The 17,404-nt window shown below is 30.9% G+C and overlaps 1 protein-coding gene across 2 annotated transcripts in view; it reads left to right on the top strand.

Moving 5' to 3' along the window:
• The window catches only part of LOC118189565 (uncharacterized), a 50,708-nt gene that overhangs the window by 12,347 nt on the left and 20,957 nt on the right, over positions 1-17,404 (top strand). The gene's annotated exons all lie outside the window — the stretch shown is intronic.

The following is a 17,404-nucleotide window of genomic DNA, read 5'->3' as shown; positions in this document are numbered from 1 at the left end:
TCGATATAACCTAATGACAGTATCATAATAGACGTTCTTGCAATGAAAAATTCCAGTTTTTATTAGACTTTTAAGTGAGACTAAAATCATTACTTATATGTGCTCGCATTTTTTCAGGAGAAGACCTAAATGTGAACTATAGTTATCTTCATTTTTGTGAAAAATATTCCTATACTATTTTTTCATTAAACAGACTTTGTACGGTTCATACAAACAAAAAAATTAAATTCAGTCAAATAGTGCGCACATTATTATAAAAACTCTTCGTTCGCACAATCATATACCACAATAAATGTAAATTATATCTATATATATATTCTGTATTTAAAATTATAATATGCATTTTAACGGCAAATGTTTTTCGCTGATTCAACACTGAAGAAATAAATTTATACATTAAAATACTTGTTAATATGTTATATCTAGTTCCGTTGTTTCTCAATGTGTACTATTGTAAGCCAGCTGTGCATTGTCTTCAGTACATAATCTCGGCACAAAACCGAAGGATAATACATTCCAAGTGAAAATTATAGAGCTGTAAAACATAATTGTTATACAAGGTAGCAAATCATTTATTCTGATAAAAACATTTAGTTCACATGTAAATTTGCATTTATGATGCGTTTTAATTGTATAATCTCAGGTGATGGAAAGTACCTTTGAGTTTAATAGTCAGTGCCCTATCAGAAAGAAAACTCAGATTCTTTTTTGCGTAGTGCTCAGCAATATCTCTTTAAACGATTCACTAGTGCATAAAATTCAATAATCTACTGCACAACAAAATGGCTGAAGGCTAGTAAAACCTAACATGCTATTATTAAGGCATGGGTTTAAGTAATTTTTTTTCTGGTAGGAATATTAAATTTTGTTCCATTCCTGTATCAAAATTATTTTCAGTTGGCTTTTGAAGAAGTATCATGTTTCCTTGTTCTTTTCTTCGGTTAACTAGGTATATGTTCAACAGAATTTAAATCCAAAAAATACAGTTGTTTCAACTTCTTCATGTTGTACTCAGAGTTTTGAAACATTAAAGACAGTTGAATGTTTTATGCTAACTATTTCTTTAATTCTTCTGAGGCATTTTATTGCTTTAAAATTATGCGTAATTACATTTATATAGGATTTGTCGTTAGTTTGCTGCACCTTCTCGTGTTTACTTAAAATTTATAATTACTAAATATTTTGCTTAATAGTTAAAATAGAGTCAATAGAGAACAAAATAGAGTCAAGAGCGAATATAGACCTCAAGAGCTAAAGTTTCAAGCTACAAAAGATAACTATTCTAATATATTTTCATTTAAAACTGAAAAAAATCAACAAAAATAATTTTTGTATAAAAAATCTAAATAAAACATTTGCGTATTCAAATTACTTGTGTTCGATTTAAGTTTTTACTTCAAGAAACATCTTGAACATATAATTTTGTAAGAAACAGATTTTCAAAATAGGTAAACAAAACTATTTGGAATAAACATCTGAAGTTAATTCTTTAGTAGATGTTTTTTATAAATAAATTTCAAAACCACAAGGGTCCAAAAACAAATGGGAAGTACTGTATGGCATAATAAAGATAAAAATGGCTCAGAAAAATTAGATTCTGATCATGATTCAGAAAAAAAGTGAGAATATTACAAAAAAAAGGCAAAACATTACGTCATTTATATAAATGTGAAAAACAAAATCTTTGACCTAATAATGTACTTAAAACATAATTATTTAATAATGCATTTAAAACATTTTTAATACATTACTAATGTATAGATAACAAAATGTTTTAATTTATAATACAATAAGCAAAAAACTCACTTTCACTCTTTGATTCCATTTTCTATTAAGCGAACGGAAACTCTGAAAAAACTTGCAAACGATCCACCTGATATTGCAACAACGTTACAGAATTTTACGCCGAAGTACATTGTTTACTTGCAGATGTTTATACATACATTCTTTCTCTATTTAATTAAAAAATCAATTTAGAAATTAAACAGTTTCTTGATAAACACATTCTCGATACATAAAAGGGAAAGTATAAAATTCGGCGTAATTTTATTCCTAATAACTTTTAAGGTATAATTGGATAAATAAATTTCTATTTCAAAAACTCCTTTTATTAGTCCTTATTATTTCTATTCCAAAAAAATTAAGAAAACTGAAATTAAAGTTTACGCTGGAGTATTTTATTTCAATAAAATTTTTTTCTGTTCGATATCGTGAAATGAAATCAAGCTTAACATGCAAGACATAAAGTGAAATCAAAATCTGAAAACTTTCAGATTTTACATTACGCCCAAAGGTTTTTTTTTTTTTTTTTTTTTTTTTTTAACGTTTTGTGTGCTATGTTTATTTATTAAATGTCAGATACTTCGCACTTAAACCATAAAGTTCAAATCAACAGCAATGTCGCAACATAATTTTAAAATGAGCATATCTTCAGTATTTCCGATACGCAGTCGATACGTGTTTCTCTGTACAACGTTGTCATTGCTGGCTTTGAAATCGTTGAGTTTATTAATCAAAAATTCGTTAAATTTACAAAATATGCAATCAATAATAAAACAAATTCCAAATTATATCTTCCAAATGTCCATTTTCGGCCGGAAACGTACCTTATTCAAAATTTGATGGCTCTAGGTATCGTTATTTTATCACAATGCGAGAAACGTACATACATTCATGCAGATTCTTCATTATTTAATTTCTTTAAATATAATACAGGGCTCTAATATTTGGTTGCAACAATTTGAAAAGTGAACAGACATTTATAGTGAATCAATGCAAAATGCCAAAAACGAAACTGATAGTTCTTCTGGGCAAATTGCCCCTTTGGACTATAACTGCAGATAAGTCAGAAGATAACCATGCGAATATGGATTGTGCTGCCTTGAATAAACAGGAAAGCAAGCTTGCTGGATTTGGAAGCTATACACGAGCTATTTATTATTTTGGCATTAAATAATAGCAGCTGAAAAATGCGCATTGGAAGAACTGAAATTGCAGAAGTTATGATTCTGCGAAGTGGAGGTACATGATAATCTGCATAATAAACGAAAGTAAAAAATAAAAGTAAAAAATAAAAGCAAAATTCTTGTTATTCTTTTTAAATAATTCATGATGTATGCTGTAATTAAACTGTAAGAATGGATTTTATTTAAATTAAACTTAATTAAATAACAAAAATAATTTAATTCACCTATTTCTTTAAGTAAGTGGCACTCAAGGCAGAATTGAACACTGATACATTACTTATGAAGAAAATCGACCAGTAAATGTAACAAAGAAACTTTTCCTTAGCATAAACCTGAGCATAAAATCCAATTAATTATCAAAGGAAGTCACAGAAACAACGCTAACATCAGTCAATGATGCTGCAAGAAAACTACCTTTATGTCTGAATCAAGAAACATTCACAACTTTAAATCTAAATATGGAACTAGATTTGAGCTATATATTTTAGATTACCTTTTCTCTATACTTTGAAGCTTATATGAGACAAGTGACTCCATTACCAATAATCGCATCACTGTCATTCCAGACTGATACTGCAAATCTGATTGGAAGTTCAAAAGCTACATAAATAATTATTCAAGAAATAAACTTACAGATTGCACCAAAAAAATAACAAATTAAAACAGATAGATATCTGGTAATAGCCATTTTATTCTAGCTGACTGACATGTATATTCTATGTACAGAAATGTGCTGAAAATGATACATGCAAATGTTTTACAAAATTGCCAAATTACTAACCAAAGTAATGCGAAAATTTTATTTCAAACACGCATTTTCACTGTCCTCTTGGACTTTGCGATCATATTCTCAGTAAAAACAAATGAGTTATTATTCAAGGTTTTACACTATTAAAATCTGCGTACGTCTGTTTGTTTGTTTGTGGCATTATCTCCTCCGGAACGGTGGGAAGTTCAGTTTCGAGAGAGATACCTAGGATTCTAAAACTTCGTGGGAGACCATTTCGATCATTCTCGTCTTCATAAGACTTTAATCACCCGAGATATTAATTAAAAACTTAGAAAACTCTAATTTTCACACTAATTTTTCCGAGTGGCAACAGTCTCGCACGCTGGAGATAAAAATCTGCTTCATTTCGAAAGGTGTTGCCATTGTTCGCTTTCAAATCTTAGTCTGTTAATAAAACATTTTTAAGTATTTTGTGTCATAATTACATATTTGTTAGTATTTGTGTCATACTTTTGTCTGTTAACAAAAATTTGTAGTTATTTTTATGTCAAAAATAACACTGCCAAACATTAAATATATTATTCCGGATTCTAAAAATTCATGAGAAGCTATTTCGACCATTCTCATCTTCGCACAACTTTAATTGGCAGGGATATTAATTAAAAACTCTGAAAACGCTAATTATCGCACATATTTTCGAGTGGCAACACTCTCGCGCAAAGGAGATAAAAATCTGCTTTATTTCGAAAAATCTTGCCACTCCTCGCTTTCAAATCGTAGAGTTTGTTAATTTATCCTTTTTACAAAATATGAAATAAAAAAAATTACTAAACATTAAACATGCTATTATTATAAAACGTCATATTCTGACATTGAAGAAAACACGCGTCTCTGTATGTCGTGGATTTTGCGTCGAATCACTGTGAATGTCCGTTTCACTTTTCAAACTGTTGTCATCCAATATTATCGCCCTGCATTATATTCGAAGATTATAAATAATGAAGAATCTGCATAAATGTATGTATGTTTCTCGCATTGTAATAAAACAACGGTACCTAGGGCCATCCCATTTTAAATGACGTAATCCAACTCCAAATATGGGCATCAAGAAGCCCAAATTTGAAATTTGGAATTTGTTTTATTATCGATTTCATATTTTGTGAAACTTTAACGAATTTTTGATTAACAAACTCAAGGACTTCAAAGTGAGCAATGGCAGCGTTGTACAGAAAAAAAAAAAAAAAAAAAAAAATCTCCAGCGACTAAGATTGTGCATCGGAATTTCTAAAGATATACTCAAATTATGTTTGGATATTGCTGTTGAACTGAATTTTATGGTTTAAGTGAGAAGAACATGATATGTAATAAATAAAGGTAACACGCAAAATGTTAAAAAAAAACGCCCCTTTGCACGTAATTTAAAATCTGACTCATTTCAGGCTTTTTTAAAATTTTAATTTTCTTTCATTAGAATTAAGATTTTCAAATTTCTGGAAGACGAATCGAAATATGCTCCAGACAGTTCGAAGGAAAATGGCTTGTGTGGCTGTGAGATGAAAAGTGACTACGATCTTCTTAGTTTCTTTTTGTTTTTTTTAATCTTGTGCGTATAAGCTGCAAAAAAAGAATATTTCAAACGTCTGAGTTTAGACAGGATTCAGCATGTAATTTTTGAGCAGGAGACATAACAAATGTGAAACCCCTCGAAAGGACTCAAACATAGGACCTTCCGATTACTAGCCTGACTTGCTTTCGTATAACATCACGGAGGCATATGAAAAGGAGGGGAAAAAAGGTTACATCAGTAACAATATGTCTTGGATCTATGTGTTTTTAATTTGTTCTGTTGAAGTCGTAAGATGTTAAACGAAGTTTTGAATACTAGTCAGCGCAAAGTCGAAAACGTTACACTACATTTTCGTCGAAATAAACGACTAAGATGCATATTTACATCATAAAGATATTTCTATTATTGCATCCATTTAAACTTGCATTTCGCAACCTCGATCCCATTAAGAATTACGAGAAAATAATTCGGTTAAACCTACCTAAAACAAATTAAAGCCAATTTTAATCTAGCAAACTAACAATCGCGAGTTTACATTTGATCAATGAGTTTTAGGCTGGTAAGAAAAAACTATCTGAGCTGGAAGACTGGCATTGTTTTGTCCAAACGTAGAGAAACTTTCTCACCGGTTCTTTACTGCTTTTAAGAAAAACTTAATGCACGTCTAGATAAAGTAAATCAGTCAAGAGAGGAATTAGGAGATGCAAAGGAGTTATCCTGTTATCTTGTGTTTGAGTGCAAAGAATATTTAGCTTTGAGTAGAAATCTGATCATATGAATTTCTAACAACAAGCAATATATATGGAGGCCCACATATGTAGTTATACGAGTACTGACAACTAGTTAGGGATAGTTAAATTTATCATTTAAAGAACTAAAGTACTATAAACTACACTTTAAATGTTTTGTATAGGAGTTTACCGAAAGCAGAAAATTATATAAAGACGTTTTCCAAACTAAAAACACTGAAAAATGCCGTTTTAAAAATCCGTTATTTGATAAGCTGATATTTTCGGTATTTGGAATAGCTTAACATTATACAAAAAGGCGACGGTTAAAGCTTTATTTATTTTCTATTTCCATTGCGTGAGAAGCCATGTAAAAAAAATATTGCGAGAAGTCAAAAGTCTTGGGAGAATGTACATCGTCTGAACATTCTTTTCCCCCCCGTCCTCTTGGAATTCTTAACAAAAAGAGTAAAGCATAGACACGTTTTTTGTTTTCAGCCCGATTTTACCAAAATCCTGCTTCGAGTATCAAAAAGAAGTCGAATTTAAATATTCTTTTGTCGAGGTTCTCTTCATCGAGCAGACGATCGCGAGTGAAGCGCGAAAGGGGAATCAAAAAAGAAAGGAAAAGTCGTCTGCTGTTAAATAACTGCGCTTTTCTCTGCCTCTTTGCGCACTGCTGATCAGCTGGGTTAGATTGCACTTTCCTTTTTTTTTTTTTTTAAATTTATTTTTTAAGAGAAATTCGGTTTCACTGTTGTCTGGAATGCTTTGGCGGACATCCTAGTAATGACGATGGTTGCGCCTCAATTAAAATGGCAACGGCTTTTGGTAAGAATTTTTCACTTTCATTGAAAAAATTCATTGAGGCCTTCTGTCCGTTTATGTTCAGAATATCGTTCTCTTATATTAAAGCGCATCTCACATTTTATAGTCTTAGTGGAAGATAAATGGAAGTGGAAACTACTTCTAAAATGTTCACTTCTAATTAACTTTCCTTCTAAAAACGTTTAATTCCAAATATCACTGTTCCAATGAACTCGCAGTTCAATCACGGCATTTTGGTCGGATGTTTTTGTAAAGAACTTTCTAGAGCTTATATTCATGCTACGCACGACGAAGAAAATGCTCTGCAGCTGGTTAATTTAGCTGCAGAAGTCGAACATGAGAAGGAATTACCAGTATTTAGAAGTCTTATTTAATGTTACTGGTAGACCAGTGTCATTCAGAACTGAATACAGTAGCACAATTTCTTTTAGAGCACTTGCGTTTTTCAGTTTTATTTGCAAATTATTTTTGTGAAAAAAATAGTTTGTTCAAAAGTTCTGAAAATGAACTTACATAAGTATTCGGATATTTTGAACAAGCACTTTATATTCAATAAAAACCTGAAAATAAAGGGATATATAATACTTCATTAGCTAACCTTCTGCTAAAATTGCACATTTCACTTTTTGGATTCAATTAATTTTCTGAAGTAAGAATGTTCCATTTTTTCCATTCCTTCGTATAGCTTTCAAAGAAATGTTATGTTTACTTATCCTACTTCCAATTCATTCCATACTTTTCAATAGGATTTAAGTCCAAACAATATGGAGGAGTTTTGATAACTTCAAGACAGTTGTGTAATAACTACAAGCGAATATTTAGGGCTGTATGTTTAAGATCGTTATCCTGAAAGAACTTGGATACACTTTCCATTCTAGGTTTTCTCGAAGATGCTTTCAGATTTTCATTAGCAGTATGTATATATTTATACTATTCCGTATTATTTTTGATAAGCACTAAATTTCTTATTCCAAAAGCAGCGAAACATCATCAAGCATTATGCTAATACCCCAAAGCAACAAGATTTTGGAATTCATTTCTTAATTCGGATTAAGAAAAATATGTTAAATTATTTAAATATTTGGGACTCAAATATGTTAAATTTTGACCTTCCTGAAAATATAACACTGTTACAATATAATAAAACTTCGCTTACTATAGATTTTGTGAATAATAGGCATATTTTCCTTGTTTTCTTAATGAAGAAGATTTTCTTCTTGCTGATCACCCATTGTATCTAAATGCTGTTATGAATCTTCTAGCAATGTCAGGGTTAACTTTTATTGGAAAACCTTCCTTCGAAATCAGCAAGACTTACAGCTTTAATTTTTGAACTTGCCGAATTTTTCGCAGGATAAATCTCCGATTTCTTCCTATTAGCTTGGAATGTGATCCAGCTCTCAGTGCATTTCAACAGTTCCAAATAATTTGCAACGTTTTAATATACCAAACATAATTAAACGTTTTGCCTCAAGAATATTTAAATTTTTACATATTCTGAATATTTTTATTATCTTTAAAATCTTGATTAGTAAAATTTCGAACATAATTTGTGGTTTTGTAGCGTCTTGCCATGTTCATTTCAGATACAGAACTGTTAACATATTTTGCTAAACAAGTAATAATTTCCAAATGCAAACGATAACATTTGTGATGTATTTTTATTTAAAAGAACAAAAAAATATGTCAAGAAATATCTTCTTGCAAAACATCTAAAAAAACTTTCGAGTGCCCGAACTGTTTTGTGAGTTTGCGATACAAAATTTTGGCATAAATATTTTATTGCAAAGAATACTTTTGATGATAGTTATTTTGTAACAAGTAAGACTTAAAATGGAGAAAAAATAGTATATTAGGAAAACAGTTTGGTGTATATGTTTCAATTTTTAGTACAAGATCTATGCAAATCGATTTAAAAAATACAAGCCCTCGAAATCTTGGAAGCAGTTGTGGGTCACAATAGGCGTTGAATGCGATATCATCTAAAAATAACTCAGCATCACTCTCTTTCCTTGATATTAAAAATAACTGAGAAACGTTTCCTAAACATTGTATAAATCAGAGGGTAAAGAAGGAAGATTAATTTTCGCGGGGACAATACCTTGTGAAAAAGTATTTTGCGGAATATAATCTCCTTATATATATATTTCTAGGGGTGTGGGGAAAGAAAAAGAAAAAAAGAAGCTTTCTAATCCTTTGAAAACATTATTTCAGTTTATGATTAATAATTATTTCATTATTTCCGTTTATGATTAATAATAATAGTTATTAAATTATTAAGATATTTAATAATTTATATCTGTAATTCGCAGATTTGCGATCAACAAAATAAACTGTATATGGGGCTTAGGAACTTTAAAAGAAAATTTACATAAAGTACTTCCATTTCATACGCTTTTCCTATAGATTGTTCTAATTTAAATACACTACTCTGCAGTTTTAAAACATTTGCTTCACTATAAATATTTTTGGACTTATCAATATTGCTTTAAAATTTCTTTTCTGAACAGAAAAAAGAAATTGTTATGATTTAAAATATGTGTTTGAGCTCTTTAAGGACTGATAATGCAAGTCCTTCCACGTATTTGTTTCAGTCTGACATTTAGGAAATCACGATATATAGCATAAGTAGGTTTTCGGCAAATGATAGCAGATGTAAAATACAAATAAGGTAAAGTCTGAATGATTTACCGTTGCCCGAGTGTAAAATCGCTGAAAATAGGAAGTTCGAATCCCTGCAAACGAGACGTTTGTACGGATAATTGCATGGTTTATGTGTATTTAGAATATAAGCCAGTTTACCTGGAAGTCTTTCCCGAATACTTGCCTTTATTTAACAGAGGAAAATCTCGCGTACATTGTAATATTGGAATAAAAATGAAAAAAAAAAACTTAGTTATCGCTAAGAAACAAGACGGAATATCAATCTGTTCATATTGACGAATTATTTGGAAAAGGACTGGAAATCTGTAATTATATTCGAAATTTTATAATAAAATACAGATGTTTTCTCCAAAATATATATCTTTGATTTAATCGGAGCGCCATCTATCTTTCGTTTCCAAAACATTCAAACGATTTGATTATTAATAACAGACATTCTGCCGTTAATGCAAATAAACCTGCGATAGAAGTTCTTTTAGAGTGAATAGATAAATTTTAAATATAATAATTCAAAAATAATATGCGTAACTCTTTTAATACATGAGGTATTTCTTACTAGAACATAATATATATTTAGTACATAATATATTTCTTCTAATTATTGGAGTAGTTTCTCCTTTCAGTATGTGGCATGCAGTTGAGTTGTATTAAAGGAATTTCAGTTTATTTTTTTACGCTATTTTCCCTCATATACCTGTTACAAATGCCAGTAAACTTCTGAATAATACCTATATATTTGATAAAATTTCTGTAATTAAGGAGTTGAAACCTACAACTGCGTAGTAACACAGTTGTAGGTTTCAACTCGTTAATTAATTTCTTGAGCTTTTTAAGAGTGTTCCGGCGGTTTATTGCCCCATCTGTTAAAGTAACTACAGAGTCTGAAGAAGTTTAAACTTTTTTTTATTACTATTTAAACTTAGCAATGCACGTCTTGTGCTTACAAATTAATCGTTGCTTGTGGTATTTCAAGTTACATAAAATGTGAATTAGAATTTAATATTATCCAATGTAATGTGAATTTAATGGAGATTCACGAAGCAAAATCCTAACAGTCGTTGGCTCCATTCTAACTAAATGCAGGAGCAATTGGGGTATCGAAAAGATCATATGTTCAATGTATTACTTTGTATGAATACTCTCGAATTAGCAACTGAGAATATTTGATCCAAAAGCACTCGATATTAAATCTTTCGAAATTAAAAGTTGTTATCCTAGCCATAGTGTAGGATCCATCCATTTTAGCACTTGTTTTGCGTTTCACATAAAGGTTGCCTTAAGCATCTTAATGCAGGTTTCTACTAATATTGCTACATAAGCTAATTTTAATTGGGAGAAGAAGAGTTAGTTTATTTTACTTCAAATTAATACGTCTAAAATGAGTCCTTTACGTTTTCGTAAATTTAAAATTCATGCCATGTACTTAATAGTTATTACTTATTTAACACAACTGCCATATAAATCTAGCTCTTATTTAAGTGCCAAAACCAAAATTGCATTTAAATTTTCTACAAGAAGGCTTAGAATGTTTTTCCAACTACATAAAATCTCGCAGAACCTGTAAAAATCTCGTTAATGAATTTCCTAAAGTGTCGATGCGTTAAGTTCCCGCTGTGATCTCGAACTTTTCAAAACGCATGCATTCGATTGTTTCCTTTTTCCTTGTGTGAAAAATCCTGTAATTTCTTTTACCACTCTATTTAAACCAAGAAAGTAGATCTCTAATTAATGTGCCTCTTTAAAATATTCGATAAACTGTTTCCACTCTACTATACAAGCTCTCAAATATGTTGTTGCGTTTTTCTTTTCTGACACCAGTTGTACGTTATTTTCTTCCTTCACGTTCGTACGGGGTTCGTGTGGATTTGAAGTGAATAACGACGACACTTGATGAAGTATCGAAACCCACTTTATTGGCCGGTATTAATCAGGACAATTCCAAAATCTCGTTCACAGTCGTCGAACTGTTATAAACACGCTGACACGATCAGCGACGCGGCTTTCAGGTTATCAAGCTATCACGGTGGAGACAGCTTCACTGTAAAGCACCAGAGTACAGCTTCCGACTCTGCTTGATCGTTCTCGGAACTCCACGTATTCTCGAGACTCTCCACGCTACAACTCGCGATGCACTCAACGACACGCAGAGCACAGCTCCTGACTCTTCGGTTCAGTCGTTTCCGAAGCTTAACACATGCCTTCCCTTGCTATTTTACGGCAACCCTAAACCTGCTTAGCGAGAAAGCTATCCCACCGCGCCTGTACATTTCGTGACAATATTATTGCAGTCTTAGCTAGTAACATGTAAATCAATTACAATGAACTGTGTGAAAAATCTCATATGTTGGACCTAACATTCTAGGTATTAATTATTTTTGTTGCGAGCCAAGATAGAAATTAAAAAATCTGCAAGAAAGAATATAAAATGGAAGAAATGTTTTTTAATTGCAAAAAGAATAGGTATTTTTATGCTCGCTATGTCGCTATGAAAGTATCATGTTTTTTGATTGAAGCGATGTAAAATTTCAATAGTGTTCATACGTAGAATATCAATAAAATATCTCCATAAATTTTAAAATAAAACAATCGATTAGTGTCATTTTATTTCCCATATATGCTTTGTCACTGTTTGTGCACTGCGGAAAAAAAAAAAGGGGGTGCAGTTCTATATCTCCCGTTCTACTAAACCGATTGACAAAATTCGAATTCCGTTTTTCATGTCTCGAAAGCGCAACTTAGGATATATATTACATTTATATATAACATTGTTCTAACATAGGTATTTTGACGCAAAATCGGACTTTTTCTGAAAAAGCATACCAAATTTTTCCATATTTTGATTCTACAACTCAAATTATGCCTAGATACTAAATTTTGTACAATTTCGTGCGAAATATACGGAGAAATTCAAAAATTTATCTTGATGTAATTTTTTTCAATTTGCGCCATGAATAATTCACTTGGCAAACTTCTTAATATAATGCAACCAATTTTTCTTTCCCTTCCATTATGCCGGAGCGAAGAAAAAAAGGCACCTCGTTCATACCTTTTTACATTGGGCATGAGCGGAAAAGTCACATCTTTTCTACTTCCAAATAATTTTAGTAAAGAGTCTACATCGCATTTGATGTTTTATCGCTTTCAACAAATATGCCAAATTTCAAAACGCGCCAATATAATAAATTCACGTACATTTTTTGCAGGTATGCTTAGAAATACGTCTACTTTAAGATGCTGGTAAAAATTTTATAAATTATAATTCAAAATGTTTTTTAAAAAATGCATAAAAATTATTTTAAAATATAAATTTTAAAAAAATCATAAAAAATGGGTGAATTTTATTTGGAATGAACCTTAATTTCGTAATATGAAAGGAAGAATCAAATAAGCTTAATAAAAACAGAGATATATATATACCAAACTCAATTAACAATGAGGGGCTAAAATTTTGAGAGTTAATATTTTAAAAACTACTCGTGTGATTTTTACGAAACTTTGTAGTTTGGCGTAATTTGATTCGCAGAATCGAAATATGGGAAAAAATTGGTATGTTGTTTCAGAAAAATTTCGATTTTGTGTCAAAATACCTGCATTAGAAGAATGCTATATATAAATCTAATACATATCCTAAGTCGCCTTTTCGAGACATGAAAAACGCAAGTTGAATTTCGTTAATCGGCCCATTATATAAATAGAATAGAAGTGTCTTTCACCCCCCCCCCACAGTGTAGACCTAAAAAGTGATCTTATTTAGAATCAAAAGACTTATTAGATCTTATTAGGACTTCTTCTTTTTTTCCCTTTATCTTGGATTTTGTTTATTTTTTATGATATAAAAATCAACTAACTATGAAATCTCAAAACAGAAATTACCAATATTATGCTAGCGATAATTACAATAAGTTCATTCAAAATCTTGATGGCTGTATGAAGAATCATTTAAGGAAAATCAATTTGCTTCTGTCTCTTAACTTTCACAGACACTTTTTTTAAGAACAGATTATGTTTGCGTGTTTTGCTACAATAAGCTGTTTTCGTGACACTTTTCGAAAATATCGCTTCATAAAGAACGAAAACTTTCAATCATTCCTAAAGATCACGTTTTCTTTCATATTTATAATGATGACTTGTTAGAAACGGACGAGAAACTTAAAAAAATGGAGGTATTTTGGGAAGAAAAATTATCCAACTTCTTTATTTTATAATTTATGTGAAACAAGTGGAATTTCTCTGTTTCCTTCCACGAACTTAAATAACTAAGTAATGATATTCAATTCGTTTTGAATAATATAGATATGTATTCCGGTGAATTAAATTCTTAATGAGGGAATGCCGGAAATTTAGAGTGCTTGAAGATTTTTTTTAATAATTCACAGCAACTGAGCTCCAGGAAAGGCTACGTCCATTTATGATTTAAGTGCGAAGAACATGATATTTAACAAATAAAGGTAACACACAAGACGTTAAAGAAACGCTCCTCGGGGCGCAATAAATCTCAAAGCCTTCAGACATTTTTTTCACATAATGAATTTTTATTTAACAAACTTAGGGATTTCAAAGGGAGAATTGGCAACACCTATTGGAAATAAAACATTTTTATATCCAACGCTGCAGGATTCGGCAAAATTTAAGATATTTATCTTCGAATTTAAATTCACAAATTCAGCAATTTAAAAATAATATGCTACCACTGTTTCAAACAGAATACGTATTTTTTCCACGAAACAATGTGTTGCCGTTCAGTAAAGCATAAAATATTTAACTTTCAAATTTCTTTCTGTTACTGGGTAGCAAAAGAAATAAAAATACTTTTCAATTTGATCGATTTAAATAAAAATGCATTCAAATCATGAGATGTCTGATAAGGTATTTCTCCCGCCTTCTTAGCGAGCCTTCGTGCTGTAGTGGTCTGCACGCTCAGCGCGTAATTGAGAGGTCCGCGGGTCGATTCCCGGGGCAGGCGTTGCTAATTTTTCATTTTGCCTGGTTCCAAAAATACCTAATGTCTCTAGAGTCTAATTAGAAATATTAAATATTTTTATGAAATGCCATTAATTGGACTCATTAAAATGATTATATATTTTTGTGATAACTCTTTTAGGCGGCTGGCAGTTCGCCCAGCTAGTTTTCAAAGAAATAATGTAGCGAATATAAAAGTGTGCATGGAAACCCCTTTATCGGGAATTCTAAAGATATGCAGTTTTTGAATATTTTGTGATTTTGCTGAGTTTTATGTCGCGTAAATGTGAAGAAAGCGATGCTTAATAATAATAATAATAATAATAATAATAATAAAGAAAGGAGAATTGCGTTAGCAGGAGTGAGTCCAAAAGCAGATTGGTAACCTGCGATGTTCAGCGAGAACATAAAAAACCTTAAACAATCCTCTGATGCGATGTTAAAATCGGAAATCTTTCAAATGTTCTTTTAGTCTTTCTTTTGTTTTAAAATATATTTCGTTTCTTTACCTAGGCTATCGAATTCGGGGAATAATGTATTAAATTTATAAAAATATATTTCTGTATGCAACCTGGCTAGTTAATTAGAATATTTTGACCATAAATACAAATCAAAGTTTAGAAAACTTATAAATCTGAGCAGAATTTTTAATATATTTTAAGGTATTGCAATTAAATATTTTAAAAGTAATTTTGAAAGAAATGCGTGGGGGATATTTCTTTCATTGATTTTCTTCCCGACTTTCTCTAAATGAGTATATGGAAGTAACTAGTTCTTTTATGCAATCAATATTGTATTTTCTGTTATATATTTCAAATAATATATATTATCAATTTTACATTTCATTGCCTGCATTTTAAATTACAATTTCTTTTCATTATTTCATTATTGTAAAATGTACAAAATGTTAATATATTTTATTACGAATATATTTTATAAAGTAGAATATAAAAGTTTCGTAAAAAGTCTCATTCTTTTTTATTTCTTCTAGCCGATTTTTGCGTGAAACATTTTTGGTACTGAATGAAAATTTGCCTGTATTATTAATAAAAGCAAAGAAATATTTTCTTACTTACACTGCAATGTTTATTACACGAAGCAAATTCAATATTACTTATATATTAATCAGTATATTTAAATAAGCAATTTATCTTAACGATGTTGAAGATTATGGTATATCTTTGGCTGAGTTCTTGTGAGGTTCTGGACCCTGATTATTTAGTAAATTTAATGTCTGGCTGGCAAAATAATCTTACGACAATTCCCAATTACATTCTGAAAATGTCTGTCAACTAAACGATCTCTTAAGAAAGCAAATTATGATTGCATACTTCTCAGATGACGTGAATGGGTAGGCCTGTTTCATTTAGTTGTTTTTATACACATATATATAATTTTTATACCTTTCTGAAAATGACAACAGATCATCTGTGGCGTCAGTGACGCACATGCGTCCGAAGTACTCGTTGCTTTCCCCATGTTGACGTAAGAACTTTTCAATGGAATTTCCAAGATTTCATTCACCTTCGGAAATTCCAAAGTCATAAGGGATTGTCGTGAGTGTTTGTTTGGGGTGCCGTGATGAAGGAGTTGCGCATGCGTATGTCTTCTACCCTTTGTCTTCGGAGTGCCGATAGTATTTATTGCTCGTCATTTTTTGACAGTAAGCACAATCCCATGGCCGCTAGAAATGTTTACGTAATCAGTTCTCATTAAATTAGGTGCTGCTTTTGCTTTCCCCTTTAGCTATCAGTCCAGGTAGCGGAAGCTTGTGCAGTCTTTCTTCCCCTGACCCAGGTGCCTAGTGTTTGCCATCATTCAAGAGTTTTAGGTGAAGTAATTAGATCTGCTCTAATTACATTTCATGCCGGGGGGGATGTCGTCAAGGAGGTGAATCAGATAAACCGATTTAGCTATAAACACTAATGAACTGCTAGCAAATTCTTTGACATACGCGAAGCGAGGGAGGAAGATATTCTATAGGATATGATAAATTGGGAATTTTAACTTGCACAGTTTTCAGATAATTTTGAGTAAAATGAGCGGCTGAAATGGGTAATCTTTTTTTTAGAAAACTCGTGGTTGCTTCTGAGAGTTCCATAATGTTATAGAAAACTTGATTTATATCGGTTGAGAGGAAGTACAGATGATACTACCTAAAATAAAGACTCTAATGAAATTTTTACAAGAATTAACCATATTTAGAATGGAAGTTATCTCTCAAAGCATATTAAGAATGGAAAATAAAATGTCTGCTTAATTTTGTAATAAACTAATCGTATTAAATGAATTGCAATTAATTTTATTAAATTAATTAAAATTATTACAGTTTTTGAAAGAACAGTACTATAATTATTGGTTTAATTGTCATGCTTAAAATAGCTCTCGAACTATTTGCAAATAATGTACAAGTCGCTGTTTAAGTCTGAAGTGCTAATTAATGTGAATTTGCTGCAGACACAACAGAAAGTTAGCGTACCCACAGAACACAGAAGGCACCAGCATGGTTTTTACCAAATACGTTAAATCAAGTTGTCATCAGACCCATGAAATATCCTCTTGTACAATGTGAAAAGTCATTTTGCACATCTTTTTGTTGAAATATTTTTTGGCTTAGAGTTTAGTATTAGAACTATCAATTATTAAAATGAAATATTTCTATCGAAAATAAAATTGCGGCAACCATCTGAGCATTTTAATTTGAAAATACATTTAGGTAGCTTCTCAACAATGTTCAAAGACATACTAGTTCGTAAGACAGCTATATGTAAAATGCACATTTTATTTCAAAATTTTTCATTGTTTAACAAGCAAGATCTAATTCTTCTACTTTAAAAGCAAGGGTCATAGATACATATTCTGAACTCCACTTTTTTTAAACATGAATTTAAGAGAATCCGGAGTTTTCACATTCCTTCTCTCTTAGACACTTTTATTTTAAGAAAAGAAACAGGAGAAGGTA

This window comes from Stegodyphus dumicola, chromosome 2 (genome assembly GCF_044657685.1).
Source record: "Stegodyphus dumicola isolate Sdum_Otavi_A_Nest chromosome 2, ASM4465768v1".
Taxonomy (NCBI): Eukaryota; Metazoa; Arthropoda; class Arachnida; order Araneae; family Eresidae; genus Stegodyphus; species Stegodyphus dumicola.
The sequence above is the reverse complement of the archived record's forward strand: the minus strand, read 5'-3'. Positions and strand labels throughout refer to the sequence as shown.